Source organism: Engystomops pustulosus, unplaced genomic scaffold (genome assembly GCF_040894005.1).
Source record: "Engystomops pustulosus unplaced genomic scaffold, aEngPut4.maternal MAT_SCAFFOLD_120, whole genome shotgun sequence".
NCBI classification, from domain to species: Eukaryota; Metazoa; Chordata; class Amphibia; order Anura; family Leptodactylidae; genus Engystomops; species Engystomops pustulosus.
Genome location: NW_027285001.1, coordinates 272501 through 287170, shown reverse-complemented (window position 1 = coordinate 287170; position 14670 = coordinate 272501).

Genomic DNA, 14670 nt, shown 5'->3' with positions numbered 1-14670 from the left:
GTAGCCTGAGCGGATGCTCCCGCTGAACTCTTTAGTTCCATGGGCATGTTCCTCATCAGGAACCCAACGACCAAGGGTGGCCGAGGGACAGTGACACATTCTCGGGTAGCCTGAGTGGCTGCTCCCGCTGAGCTACTTCCATGAGCACTATTCCTCCCCGGGACCTGCCGCCAAGTCTGGCCGGGGGACAGTGACACATTCCCGGGTAGCCTGAGTGGCTGCTCCCGCTGAGCTACTTCCATGGGCACTATTCCTCCCCGGGACCTGCCGCCAAGTCTTGGCCGGGGGACAGTGACACATTCCCGGGTAGCCTGAGTGGCTGCTCCCGCTGAGCCACTTCCATGGGCATTATTCCTCCCCGGGACTTGCCGCCAAGTCTTGGCCGGGGGACAGTGACACATTGCCGGGTAGCCTGAGTGGCTGCTCCCGCTGAGCTCTTACTTCCATGGGCATGTTCCTGACCGGGACCAACTACCAAGTGTGGCCGGGTTTCGAGCTCCAAACTCGGCTTGCACTTGGTGGCCAAGGGGGTCCCCTCCGCTCCGGGAAGGGCGCCCTCCAGCGGGCAGACGAGGGTACTTCTAGTCTGCCCGAGCTCCATGGGGCCCCTCTCGCCCCTAGGCTCCCCGCCCAGGGTTCCAGGGTCCCGGCTACAGCCACCCAGCCGAGTCCCATATAGGGTACCGGGCCTGGCAGGAATCATGCCGGAATTAGTGAGACCTCCTCGGCCGCGGCTCAGCCGCAAAACTCCCTTTCGCGGTTCTCTTCCCACCAACTTCCATGGGCATGTTCCTCACCGGGACCTCCGACCAAGTGTGGCCGGGGAACAGTCACCCATGCCCGGGCAGCCTCAGCGAGTGCTCCCGCTGAGGTCAACTTGGAGGTTGGAGCTCCGACTTCCATGGGCACTATTCCTCCCCGGGACCTGCCGCCAAGTCTGGCCGGGGGACAGTGACACATTCCCGGGTAGCCTGAGCGGATGCTCCCGCTGAACTCTTTAGTTCCATGGGCATGTTCCTCATCAGGAACCCAACGACCAAGGGTGGCCGAGGGACAGTGACACATTCTCGGGTAGCCTGAGTGGCTGCTCCCGCTGAGCTACTTCCATGAGCACTATTCCTCCCCGGGACCTGCCGCCAAGTCTGGCCGGGGGACAGTGACACATTCCCGGGTAGCCTGAGTGGCTGCTCCCGCTGAGCTACTTCCATGGGCACTATTCCTCCCCGGGACTTGCCGCCAAGTCTTGGCCGGGGGACAGTGACACATTCCCGGGTAGCCTGAATGGCTGCTCCCGCTGAGCTCCGACTTCCATGGCCATGTTCCTCACCGGGACCTCCGACCAAGCCTGGCCGGGTTTCGAGCTCCAAACTCGGCTTGCACTTGGTGGCCAAGGGGGTCCCCTCCGCTCCGGGAAGGGCGCCCTCCAGCGGGCAGACGAGGGTACTTCTAGTCTGCCCGAGCTCCATGGGGCCCCTCTCGCCCCTAGGCTCCCCGCCCAGGGTTCCAGGGTCCCGGCTACAGCCACCCAGCCGAGTCCCATATAGGGTACCGGGCCTGGCAGGAATCATGCCGGAATTAGTGAGACCTCCTCGGCCGCGGCTCAGCCGCAAAACTCCCTTTCGCGGTTCTCTTCCCACCAACTTCCATGGGCATGTTCCTCACCGGGACCTCCGACCAAGTGTGGCCGGGGAACAGTCACCCATGCCCGGGCAGCCTCAGCGAGTGCTCCCGCTGAGGTCAACTTGGAGGTTGGAGCTCCGACTTCCATGGGCACTATTCCTCCCCGGGACCTGCCGCCAAGTCTGGCCGGGGGACAGTGACACATTCCCGGGTAGCCTGAGCGGATGCTCCTGCTGAACTCTTTAGTTCCATGGGCATGTTCCTCATCAGGAACCCAACGACCAAGGGTGGCCGAGGGACAGTGACACATTCTCGGGTAGCCTGAGTGGCTGCTCCCGCTGAGCTACTTCCATGAGCACTATTCCTCCCCGGGACCTGCCGCCAAGTCTGGCCGGGGGACAGTGACACATTCCCGGGTAGCCTGAGTGGCTGCTCCCGCTGAGCTACTTCCATGGGCACTATTCCTCCCCGGGACCTGCCGCCAAGTCTTGGCCGGGGGACAGTGACACATTCCCGGGTAGCCTGAGTGGCTGCTCCCGCTGAGCCACTTCCATGGGCATTATTCCTCCCCGGGACTTGCCGCCAAGTCTTGGCCGGGGGACAGTGACACATTGCCGGGTAGCCTGAGTGGCTGCTCCCGCTGAGCTCTTACTTCCATGGGCATGTTCCTGACCGGGACCAACTACCAAGTGTGGCCGGGTTTCGAGCTCCAAACTCGGCTTGCACTTGGTGGCCAAGGGGGTCCCCTCCGCTCCGGGAAGGGCGCCCTCCAGCGGGCAGACGAGGGTACTTCTAGTCTGCCCGAGCTCCATGGGGCCCCTCTCGCCCCTAGGCTCCCCGCCCAGGGTTCCAGGGTCCCGGCTACAGCCACCCAGCCGAGTCCCATATAGGGTACCGGGCCTGGCAGGAATCATGCCGGAATTAGTGAGACCTCCTCGGCCGCGGCTCAGCCGCAAAACTCCCTTTCGCGGTTCTCTTCCCACCAACTTCCATGGGCATGTTCCTCACCGGGACCTCCGACCAAGTGTGGCCGGGGAACAGTCACCCATGCCCGGGCAGCCTCAGCGAGTGCTCCCGCTGAGGTCAACTTGGAGGTTGGAGCTCCGACTTCCATGGGCACTATTCCTCCCCGGGACCTGCCGCCAAGTCTGGCCGGGGGACAGTGACACATTCCCGGGTAGCCTGAGCGGATGCTCCCGCTGAACTCTTTAGTTCCATGGGCATGTTCCTCATCAGGAACCCAACGACCAAGGGTGGCCGAGGGACAGTGACACATTCTCGGGTAGCCTGAGTGGCTGCTCCCGCTGAGCTACTTCCATGAGCACTATTCCTCCCCGGGACCTGCCGCCAAGTCTGGCCGGGGGACAGTGACACATTCCCGGGTAGCCTGAGTGGCTGCTCCCGCTGAGCTACTTCCATGGGCACTATTCCTCCCCGGGACTTGCCGCCAAGTCTTGGCCGGGGGACAGTGACACATTCCCGGGTAGCCTGAATGGCTGCTCCCGCTGAGCTCCGACTTCCATGGCCATGTTCCTCACCGGGACCTCCGACCAAGCCTGGCCGGGTTTCGAGCTCCAAACTCGGCTTGCACTTGGTGGCCAAGGGGGTCCCCTCCGCTCCGGGAAGGGCGCCCTCCAGCGGGCAGACGAGGGTACTTCTAGTCTGCCCGAGCTCCATGGGGCCCCTCTCGCCCCTAGGCTCCCCGCCCAGGGTTCCAGGGTCCCGGCTACAGCCACCCAGCCGAGTCCCATATAGGGTACCGGGCCTGGCAGGAATCATGCCGGAATTAGTGAGACCTCCTCGGCCGCGGCTCAGCCGCAAAACTCCCTTTCGCGGTTCTCTTCCCACCAACTTCCATGGGCATGTTCCTCACCGGGACCTCCGACCAAGTGTGGCCGGGGAACAGTCACCCATGCCCGGGCAGCCTCAGCGAGTGCTCCCGCTGAGGTCAACTTGGAGGTTGGAGCTCCGACTTCCATGGGCACTATTCCTCCCCGGGACCTGCCGCCAAGTCTGGCCGGGGGACAGTGACACATTCCCGGGTAGCCTGAGCGGATGCTCCTGCTGAACTCTTTAGTTCCATGGGCATGTTCCTCATCAGGAACCCAACGACCAAGGGTGGCCGAGGGACAGTGACACATTCTCGGGTAGCCTGAGTGGCTGCTCCCGCTGAGCTACTTCCATGAGCACTATTCCTCCCCGGGACCTGCCGCCAAGTCTGGCCGGGGGACAGTGACACATTCCCGGGTAGCCTGAGTGGCTGCTCCCGCTGAGCTACTTCCATGGGCACTATTCCTCCCCGGGACCTGCCGCCAAGTCTTGGCCGGGGGACAGTGACACATTCCCGGGTAGCCTGAGTGGCTGCTCCCGCTGAGCCACTTCCATGGGCATTATTCCTCCCCGGGACTTGCCGCCAAGTCTTGGCCGGGGGACAGTGACACATTGCCGGGTAGCCTGAGTGGCTGCTCCCGCTGAGCTCTTACTTCCATGGGCATGTTCCTGACCGGGACCAACTACCAAGTGTGGCCGGGTTTCGAGCTCCAAACTCGGCTTGCACTTGGTGGCCAAGGGGGTCCCCTCCGCTCCGGGAAGGGCGCCCTCCAGCGGGCAGACGAGGGTACTTCTAGTCTGCCCGAGCTCCATGGGGCCCCTCTCGCCCCTAGGCTCCCCGCCCAGGGTTCCAGGGTCCCGGCTACAGCCACCCAGCCGAGTCCCATATAGGGTACCGGGCCTGGCAGGAATCATGCCGGAATTAGTGAGACCTCCTCGGCCGCGGCTCAGCCGCAAAACTCCCTTTCGCGGTTCTCTTCCCACCAACTTCCATGGGCATGTTCCTCACCGGGACCTCCGACCAAGTGTGGCCGGGGAACAGTCACCCATGCCCGGGCAGCCTCAGCGAGTGCTCCCGCTGAGGTCAACTTGGAGGTTGGAGCTCCGACTTCCATGGGCACTATTCCTCCCCGGGACCTGCCGCCAAGTCTGGCCGGGGGACAGTGACACATTCCCGGGTAGCCTGAGCGGATGCTCCCGCTGAACTCTTTAGTTCCATGGGCATGTTCCTCATCAGGAACCCAACGACCAAGGGTGGCCGAGGGACAGTGACACATTCTCGGGTAGCCTGAGTGGCTGCTCCCGCTGAGCTACTTCCATGAGCACTATTCCTCCCCGGGACCTGCCGCCAAGTCTGGCCGGGGGACAGTGACACATTCCCGGGTAGCCTGAGTGGCTGCTCCCGCTGAGCTACTTCCATGGGCACTATTCCTCCCCGGGACTTGCCGCCAAGTCTTGGCCGGGGGACAGTGACACATTCCCGGGTAGCCTGAATGGCTGCTCCCGCTGAGCTCCGACTTCCATGGCCATGTTCCTCACCGGGACCTCCGACCAAGCCTGGCCGGGTTTCGAGCTCCAAACTCGGCTTGCACTTGGTGGCCAAGGGGGTCCCCTCCGCTCCGGGAAGGGCGCCCTCCAGCGGGCAGACGAGGGTACTTCTAGTCTGCCCGAGCTCCATGGGGCCCCTCTCGCCCCTAGGCTCCCCGCCCAGGGTTCCAGGGTCCCGGCTACAGCCACCCAGCCGAGTCCCATATAGGGTACCGGGCCTGGCAGGAATCATGCCGGAATTAGTGAGACCTCCTCGGCCGCGGCTCAGCCGCAAAACTCCCTTTCGCGGTTCTCTTCCCACCAACTTCCATGGGCATGTTCCTCACCGGGACCTCCGACCAAGTGTGGCCGGGGAACAGTCACCCATGCCCGGGCAGCCTCAGCGAGTGCTCCCGCTGAGGTCAACTTGGAGGTTGGAGCTCCGACTTCCATGGGCACTATTCCTCCCCGGGACCTGCCGCCAAGTCTGGCCGGGGGACAGTGACACATTCCCGGGTAGCCTGAGCGGATGCTCCCGCTGAACTCTTTAGTTCCATGGGCATGTTCCTCATCAGGAACCCAACGACCAAGGGTGGCCGAGGGACAGTGACACATTCTCGGGTAGCCTGAGTGGCTGCTCCCGCTGAGCTACTTCCATGAGCACTATTCCTCCCCGGGACCTGCCGCCAAGTCTGGCCGGGGGACAGTGACACATTCCCGGGTAGCCTGAGTGGCTGCTCCCGCTGAGCTACTTCCATGGGCACTATTCCTCCCCGGGACTTGCCGCCAAGTCTTGGCCGGGGGACAGTGACACATTCCCGGGTAGCCTGAATGGCTGCTCCCGCTGAGCTCCGACTTCCATGGCCATGTTCCTCACCGGGACCTCCGACCAAGCCTGGCCGGGTTTCGAGCTCCAAACTCGGCTTGCACTTGGTGGCCAAGGGGGTCCCCTCCGCTCCGGGAAGGGCGCCCTCCAGCGGGCAGACGAGGGTACTTCTAGTCTGCCCGAGCTCCATGGGGCCCCTCTCGCCCCTAGGCTCCCCGCCCAGGGTTCCAGGGTCCCGGCTACAGCCACCCAGCCGAGTCCCATATAGGGTACCGGGCCTGGCAGGAATCATGCCGGAATTAGTGAGACCTCCTCGGCCGCGGCTCAGCCGCAAAACTCCCTTTCGCGGTTCTCTTCCCACCAACTTCCATGGGCATGTTCCTCACCGGGACCTCCGACCAAGTGTGGCCGGGGAACAGTCACCCATGCCCGGGCAGCCTCAGCGAGTGCTCCCGCTGAGGTCAACTTGGAGGTTGGAGCTCCGACTTCCATGGGCACTATTCCTCCCCGGGACCTGCCGCCAAGTCTGGCCGGGGGACAGTGACACATTCCCGGGTAGCCTGAGCGGATGCTCCCGCTGAACTCTTTAGTTCCATGGGCATGTTCCTCATCAGGAACCCAACGACCAAGGGTGGCCGAGGGACAGTGACACATTCTCGGGTAGCCTGAGTGGCTGCTCCCGCTGAGCTACTTCCATGAGCACTATTCCTCCCCGGGACCTGCCGCCAAGTCTGGCCGGGGGACAGTGACACATTCCCGGGTAGCCTGAGTGGCTGCTCCCGCTGAGCTACTTCCATGGGCACTATTCCTCCCCGGGACTTGCCGCCAAGTCTTGGCCGGGGGACAGTGACACATTCCCGGGTAGCCTGAGTGGCTGCTCCCGCTGAGGTACTTCCATGAGCACTATTCCTCCCCGGGACTTGCCGCCAAGTCTTGGCCGGGGGACAGTGACACATTCCCGGGTAGCCTGAGTGGCTGCTCCCGCTGAGCTCTTACTTCCATGGGCACTATTCCTCCCCGGGACTTGCCGCCAAGTCTGGCCGGGGGACAGTGACACATTCCCGGGTAGCCTGAGTGGCTGCTCCCGCTGAGCTCCGACTTCCATGGCCATGTTCCTCACCGGGACCTCCGACCAAGCCTGGCCGGGTTTCGAGCTCCAAACTCGGCTTGCACTTGGTGGCCAAGGGGGTCCCCTCCGCTCCGGGAAGGGCGCCCTCCAGCGGGCAGACGAGGGTACTTCTAGTCTGCCCGAGCTCCATGGGGCCCCTCTCGCCCCTAGGCTCCCCGCCCAGGGTTCCAGGGTCACGGATCCAACCACCATGCCGAGTCCGGTTTGGGGACCGGGAATGGCAGGAATCAAGCCGGGATCGGTGCGCCCTCCTCGGCCGCGGCTTAGCGCAAAAACTCCCTTTCGCGGTTCTCTTCCCTTCAACTTCCATGGGCACGTTCCACACCGGGACCTACGACCAAGTGAGCCCGGGGAACAGTCACCCATGCCCGGGCAGCCTCAGCAAGTGCTCCAGCTGAGGTCAATTTGGAGTTTGGAGCTCCGACTTCCATGGGCATGTTCCTCACCGGGACCTACGACCAAGCGTGGCCGAGAACAGTGACACATTCCCGGGTAAGCCTTAGCGGCTTCTCCCGCTGAGCTCCGACTTCCATGAGCACTATTCCTCCCCGGGACTTGCCGCCAAGTCTGGCCTGGGGGGACAGTGACACATTCCCGGGAAGCCTGTGCGGCTGCTCCCGCTAGGCTCTTACTTCCATGGGCATTATTCCTCCCCGGGACTTGCCGCCAAGTCTGGCCGGAGGACAGTGACTCTTGGCCGGATAGGCCAAGTGGCTTCTCCCGCTGACTTGCCCCTTTGGAAGTAGTAGCTCCTACTTCCATGGGCATTATTCCTCCCCGGGACCTACTGCCAAGTGTGGCCGGGGAACAGTGACTCTTGGCCGGATAGGCCAAGTGGCTTCTCCCGCTGACTTGCCCCTTTGGAAGTAGGAGCTACGACTTCCATGGGCATTATTCCTCCCCGGGACTTGCCGCCAAGTCTAGCCGGGGGACAGTGACACTTGGCCGGATAGGCCAACTGGCTGCTCCCGCTTAAGTGCCCCTTTGGAAGTGGTAGCTCTCACTTCCATGGGCATTATTCCTCTCGCTGACCTACAGCCAAGTGTCTTCACCCTTTGGAAGTAGTAGCTCCTACTTCCATGGGCATCATTCCTCCCCGGGACTTGCCGCCAAGTCAGGCCGGGGGACAGTGACATGTGGCCGGATAGGCCAAGTGGCTTCTCCCGCTGACTTGCCCCTTTGGAAGTAGTAGCTCCTACTTCCATGGGCATTATTCCTCCCCGGGACCTACTGCCAAGTGTGGCCGGGGAACAGTGACCCTTGGCCGGGTAGGTCAAGTGGCTTCTCCCGCTGACTTGCCCCTTTGGAAGTAGTAGCTCCTACTTCCATGGGCATTATTCCTCCCCGGGACCTACTGCCAAGTGTGGCCGGGGAACAGTGACCCTTGGCCGGGTAGGCCAAGTGGCTTCTCCCGCTGACTTGCCCCTTTGGAAGTAGTAGCTCCTACTTCCATGGGCATTATTCCTCCCCGGGACCTACTGCCTAGTGTGGCCGGGGAACAGTGACTCTTGGCCGGATAGGCCAACTGGCTTCTCCCGCTGACTTGCCCCTTTGGAAGTAGTAGCTCCTACTTCCATGGGCATTATTCCTCCCCGGGACCTACTGCCTAGTGTAGCCGGGGAACAGTGACTCTTGGCCGTATAGGCCAACTGGCTTCTCCCGCTGACTTGCCCCTTTGGAAGTAGGAGCTCTTACTTCCAAGGGCATTACACCTCTCGGGCACTTAGAGCCAAGTGTCTTCACCCTTTGGAGGTAGTAGCTCCTACTTCCATGGGCATTATTCCTCCCAGGGACCTACTGCCAAATGTGGCCGGGGAACAGTGACTCTAGGCCGGATAGGCCAACTGGCTTCTCCCGCTGACTTGCCCCTTTGGGAGTAGTACCTCCTACTTCCATGGGCATTATTCCTCCCCGGGACCTACTGCCAAGTGTGGCCGGGGAACAGTGACCCTTGGCCGGATAGGCCAAGTGGCTTCTCCCGCTGACTTGCCCCTTTGGGAGTAGTACCTCCTACTTCCATGGGCATTATTCCTCCCCGGGACCTACTGCCAAGTGTGGCCGGGGAACAGTGACCCTTGGCCGGATAGGCCAAGTGGCTTCTCCCGCTGACTTGCCCCTTTGGAAGTAGTAGCTCTTACTTCCATGGGCATTATACCTCTCGGGGACTTAGAGCCAAGTGTCTTCACCCTTTGAAGGTAGTAGCTCCTACTTCCATGGGCATTATTCCTCCCCGGGACCTACTGCCAAGTGTGGCCGGGGAACAGTGACCCTTGGCCGGGTAGGCCAAGTGGCTTCTCCCGCTGACTTGCCCCTTTGGAAGTAGTAGCTCCTACTTCCATGGGCATTATTCCTCCCCGGGACCTACTGCCAAGTGTGGCCGGGGAACAGTGACCCTTGGCCGGATAGGCCAACTGGCTGCTCCCGCTGACTTGCCCCTTTGGAAGTAGGAGCTCTTACTTCCATGGGCATTATACCTCTCGGGCACTTAGAGCCAAGTGTCTTCACCCTTTGGAGGTAGTAGCTCCTACTTCCATGGGCATTATTCCTCCCCGGGACCTACTGCCAAGTGTGGCCGGGGAACAGTGACTCTTGGCCGGATAGGCCAACTGGCTTCTCCCGCTGACTTGCCCCTTTGGAAGTAGGAGCTCTTACTTCCATGGGCATTATTCCTCCTCGGGACCTACTGCCAAGTGTGGCCGGGGAACAGTGACTCTTGGCCGGATAGGCCAACTGGCTTCTCCCGCTGACTTGCCCCTTTGGAAGTAGGAGCTCTTACTTCCATGGGCATTATTCCTCCCCGGGACCTACTGCCAAGTGTGGCCGGGGAACAGTGACCCTTGGCCGGATAGGCCAACTGGCTGCTCCCGCTGACTTGCCCCTTTGGAAGTAGAGGCTCCTACTTCCATGGGCATTATTCCTCCCCGGGACCTACTGCCAAGTGTGGCCGGGGAACAGTGACCCTTGGCCGGATAGGCCAACTGGCTGCTCCCGCTGACTTGCCCCTTTGGAAGTAGGAGCTCTTACTTCCATGGGCATTATACCTCTCGGGCACTTAGAGCCAAGTGTCTTCACCCTTTGGAGGTAGTAGCTCCTACTTCCATGGGCATTATTCCTCCCCGGGACCTACTGCCAAGTGTGGCCGGGGAACAGTGACTCTTGGCCGGATAGGCCAACTGGCTTCTCCCGCTGACTTGCCCCTTTGGAAGTAGGAGCTCTTACTTCCATGGGCATTATTCCTCCTCGGGACCTACTGCCAAGTGTGGCCGGGGAACAGTGACTCTTGGCCGGATAGGCCAACTGGCTTCTCCCGCTGACTTGCCCCTTTGGAAGTAGGAGCTCTTACTTCCATGGGCATTATTCCTCCCCGGGACCTACTGCCAAGTGTGGCCGGGGAACAGTGACCCTTGGCCGGATAGGCCAACTGGCTGCTCCCGCTGACTTGCCCCTTTGGAAGTAGAGGCTCCTACTTCCATGGGCATTATTCCTCCCCGGGACCTACTGCCAAGTGTGGCCGGGGAACAGTGACCCTTGGCCGGATAGGCCAACTGGCTGCTCCCGCTGACTTGCCCCTTTGGAAGTAGGAGCTCTTACTTCCATGGGCATTATACCTCTCGGGGTCTTAGAGCCAAGTGTCTTCACCCTTTGAAGGTAGTAGCTCCTACTTCCATGGGCATTATTCCTCCCCGGGACCTACTGCCAAATGTGGCCGGGGAACAGTGACTCTAGGCCGGATAGGCCAACTGGCTTCTCCCGCTGACTTGCCCCTTTGGAAGTAGTAGCTCCTACTTCCATGGGCATTATTCCTCCCCGGGACCTACTGCCAAGTGTGGCCGGGGAACAGTGACTCTTGGCCGGATAGGCCAACTGGCTTCTCCCGCTGACTTGCCCCTTTGGAAGTAGTAGCTCCTACTTCCATGGGCATTATTCCTCCCCGGGACCTACTGCCTAGTGTAGCCGGGGAACAGTGACTCTTGGCCGGATAGGCCAACTGGCTTCTCCCGCTGACTTGCCCCTTTGGAAGTAGGAGCTCTTACTTCCAAGGGCATTACACCTCTCGGGCACTTAGAGCCAAGTGTCTTCACCCTTTGGAGGTAGTAGCTCCTACTTCCATGGGCATTATTCCTCCCAGGGACCTACTGCCAAATGTGGCCGGGGAACAGTGACTCTAGGCCGGATAGGCCAACTGGCTTCTCCCGCTGACTTGCCCCTTTGGAAGTAGTAGCTCCTACTTCCATGGGCATTATTCCTCCCCGGGACCTACTGCCTAGTGTGGCCGGGGAACAGTGACTCTTGGCCGGATAGGCCAACTGGCTTCTCCCGCTGACTTGCCCCTTTGGAAGTAGTAGCTCCTACTTCCATGGGCATTATTCCTCCCCGGGACCTACTGCCTAGTGTAGCCGGGGAACAGTGACTCTTGGCCGGATAGGCCAACTGGCTTCTCCCGCTGACTTGCCCCTTTGGAAGTAGGAGCTCTTACTTCCAAGGGCATTACACCTCTCGGGCACTTAGAGCCAAGTGTCTTCACCCTTTGGAGGTAGTAGCTCCTACTTCCATGGGCATTATTCCTCCCAGGGACCTACTGCCAAATGTGGCCGGGGAACAGTGACTCTAGGCCGGATAGGCCAACTGGCTTCTCCCGCTGACTTGCCCCTTTGGGAGTAGTACCTCCTACTTCCATGGGCATTATTCCTCCCCGGGACCTACTGCCAAGTGTGGCCGGGGAACAGTGACCCTTGGCCGGATAGGCCAAGTGGCTTCTCCCGCTGACTTGCCCCTTTGGAAGTAGTAGCTCTTACTTCCATGGGCATTATACCTCTCGGGGACTTAGAGCCAAGTGTCTTCACCCTTTGAAGGTAGTAGCTCCTACTTCCATGGGCATTATTCCTCCCCGGGACCTACTGCCAAGTGTGGCCGGGGAACAGTGACCCTTGGCCGGGTAGGCCAAGTGGCTTCTCCCGCTGACTTGCCCCTTTGGAAGTAGTAGCTCCTACTTCCATGGGCATTATTCCTCCCCGGGACCTACTGCCAAGTGTGGCCGGGGAACAGTGACCCTTGGCCGGATAGGCCAACTGGCTGCTCCCGCTGACTTGCCCCTTTGGAAGTAGGAGCTCTTACTTCCATGGGCATTATACCTCTCGGGCACTTAGAGCCAAGTGTCTTCACCCTTTGGAGGTAGTAGCTCCTACTTCCATGGGCATTATTCCTCCCCGGGACCTACTGCCAAGTGTGGCCGGGGAACAGTGACTCTTGGCCGGATAGGCCAACTGGCTTCTCCCGCTGACTTGCCCCTTTGGAAGTAGGAGCTCTTACTTCCATGGGCATTATTCCTCCTCGGGACCTACTGCCAAGTGTGGCCGGGGAACAGTGACTCTTGGCCGGATAGGCCAACTGGCTTCTCCCGCTGACTTGCCCCTTTGGAAGTAGGAGCTCTTACTTCCATGGGCATTATTCCTCCCCGGGACCTACTGCCAAGTGTGGCCGGGGAACAGTGACCCTTGGCCGGATAGGCCAACTGGCTGCTCCCGCTGACTTGCCCCTTTGGAAGTAGAGGCTCCTACTTCCATGGGCATTATTCCTCCCCGGGACCTACTGCCAAGTGTGGCCGGGGAACAGTGACCCTTGGCCGGATAGGCCAACTGGCTGCTCCCGCTGACTTGCCCCTTTGGAAGTAGGAGCTCTTACTTCCATGGGCATTATACCTCTCGGGCACTTAGAGCCAAGTGTCTTCACCCTTTGGAGGTAGTAGCTCCTACTTCCATGGGCATTATTCCTCCTCGGGACCTACTGCCAAGTGTGGCCGGGGAACAGTGACTCTTGGCCGGATAGGCCAACTGGCTTCTCCCGCTGACTTGCCCCTTTGGAAGTAGGAGCTCTTACTTCCATGGGCATTATTCCTCCCCGGGACCTACTGCCAAGTGTGGCCGGGGAACAGTGACCCTTGGCCGGATAGGCCAACTGGCTGCTCCCGCTGACTTGCCCCTTTGGAAGTAGAGGCTCCTACTTCCATGGGCATTATTCCTCCCCGGGACCTACTGCCAAGTGTGGCCGGGGAACAGTGACCCTTGGCCGGATAGGCCAACTGGCTGCTCCCGCTGACTTGCCCCTTTGGAAGTAGGAGCTCTTACTTCCATGGGCATTATACCTCTCGGGGTCTTAGAGCCAAGTGTCTTCACCCTTTGAAGGTAGTAGCTCCTACTTCCATGGGCATTATTCCTCCCCGGGACCTACTGCCAAATGTGGCCGGGGAACAGTGACTCTAGGCCGGATAGGCCAACTGGCTTCTCCCGCTGACTTGCCCCTTTGGAAGTAGTAGCTCCTACTTCCATGGGCATTATTCCTCCCCGGGACCTACTGCCAAGTGTGGCCGGGGAACAGTGACTCTTGGCCGGATAGGCCAACTGGCTTCTCCCGCTGACTTGCCCCTTTGGAAGTAGTAGCTCCTACTTCCATGGGCATTATTCCTCCCCGGGACCTACTGCCTAGTGTAGCCGGGGAACAGTGACTCTTGGCCGGATAGGCCAACTGGCTTCTCCCGCTGACTTGCCCCTTTGGAAGTAGGAGCTCTTACTTCCAAGGGCATTACACCTCTCGGGCACTTAGAGCCAAGTGTCTTCACCCTTTGGAGGTAGTAGCTCCTACTTCCATGGGCATTATTCCTCCCAGGGACCTACTGCCAAATGTGGCCGGGGAACAGTGACTCTAGGCCGGATAGGCCAACTGGCTTCTCCCGCTGACTTGCCCCTTTGGAAGTAGTAGCTCCTACTTCCATGGGCATTATTCCTCCCCGGGACCTACTGCCTAGTGTGGCCGGGGAACAGTGACTCTTGGCCGGATAGGCCAACTGGCTTCTCCCGCTGACTTGCCCCTTTGGAAGTAGTAGCTCCTACTTCCATGGGCATTATTCCTCCCCGGGACCTACTGCCTAGTGTAGCCGGGGAACAGTGACTCTTGGCCGGATAGGCCAACTGGCTTCTCCCGCTGACTTGCCCCTTTGGAAGTAGGAGCTCTTACTTCCAAGGGCATTACACCTCTCGGGCACTTAGAGCCAAGTGTCTTCACCCTTTGGAGGTAGTAGCTCCTACTTCCATGGGCATTATTCCTCCCAGGGACCTACTGCCAAATGTGGCCGGGGAACAGTGACTCTAGGCCGGATAGGCCAACTGGCTTCTCCCGCTGACTTGCCCCTTTGGAAGTAGTAGCTCCTACTTCCATGGGCATTATTCCTCCCCGGGACCTACTGCCTAGTGTGGCCGGGGAACAGTGACTCTTGGCCGGATAGGCCAACTGGCTTCTCCCGCTGACTTGCCCCTTTGGAAGTAGGAGCTCTTACTTCCATGGGCATTATTCCTCCTCGGGACCTACTGCCAAGTGTGGCCGGGGAACAGTGACTCTTGGCCGGTTAGGCCAACTGGCTTCTCCCGCTGACTTGCCCCTTTGGAAGTAGGAGCTCTTACTTCCATGGGCATTATTCCTCCCCGGGACCTACTGCCAAGTGTGGCCGGGGTACAGTGACTCTTGGCCGGATAGGCGAAGTGGCTTCTCCCGCTGACTTGCCCCTTTGGAAGTAGGAGCTCCTACTTCCATGGGCATTATTCCTCCCCGGGACCTACTGCCAAGTGTGGCCGGGGTACAGTGACTCTTGGCCGGATAGGCGAAGTGGCTTCTCCCGCTGACTTGCCCCTTTGGAAGTAGGAGCTCCTACTTCCATGGGCATTATTCCTCCCCGGGACTTGCCGCC